Raw genomic sequence first — 622 nt, 5'->3', positions numbered from 1 at the left:
TACCAGCGACAGAAAAAAAGATCATCCCTGTATGTCTGTTCAAAATGTTCACCGACCTGTGTCCTTTGTTCCTTGCTGTAGTATTGAAATGGAGTAATAGTTAACCGCATTTTTAACTGAGCTGCATCGATATGGTGTGATAAAAAGGGAAGAATTAAATGTCGAAAGTCGATAATTCCCTGTTCATTTATATTTTATTGTGGATATTTAGATATTTATTTTTCCCCCTTTTCGTCGCCTGAAGATCCCCAGTGAAGAGCTTGTTCATGGCAATACAGAGAAAAAAAATGTTTTCATTGCTGTTGTTTGAATAAGGTTAGAAGCCTAGGAATAATACCATAGCGGAGTCTATTTTTGTGACGTTGTTGTGAATGTAGTGCATAGAGAGAGAAGAAAGAGTGAGAAAGAGAAGACAAAAAATGTGAAAATATCTTCACACTCATCTTTCTCATGTCGTGTACGTCTATTATTTTGTTATTCTTATGTTTTGTCTCTTGTTTGAGTCGCCAGTTAATGGTCCTAAATAAAATGTTTTGGAGTGATGCAAGAGCGTGTGCGCTCTGCTGTGCCAGGCGCGAGGGAAAACATATCACTATTTTGCTACTTGTTTGTTGACTTCTGT

At 37.1% G+C, this 622-nt stretch overlaps 1 protein-coding gene across 1 annotated transcript in view; it reads left to right on the top strand.

Moving 5' to 3' along the window:
• LOC119591774 (sodium-dependent neutral amino acid transporter B(0)AT3-like) overlaps window positions 1–622 on the top strand; it is a 56,089-nt gene that overhangs the window by 49,882 nt on the left and 5,585 nt on the right. The window lies entirely within an intron of this gene.

Source organism: Penaeus monodon, chromosome 29, assembly GCF_015228065.2.
Source record: "Penaeus monodon isolate SGIC_2016 chromosome 29, NSTDA_Pmon_1, whole genome shotgun sequence".
NCBI lineage: Eukaryota > Metazoa > Arthropoda > Malacostraca > Decapoda > Penaeidae > Penaeus > Penaeus monodon.
Note: the sequence above shows the minus strand (reverse complement) of the source record. Positions and strands in the feature narration are given on the sequence as shown.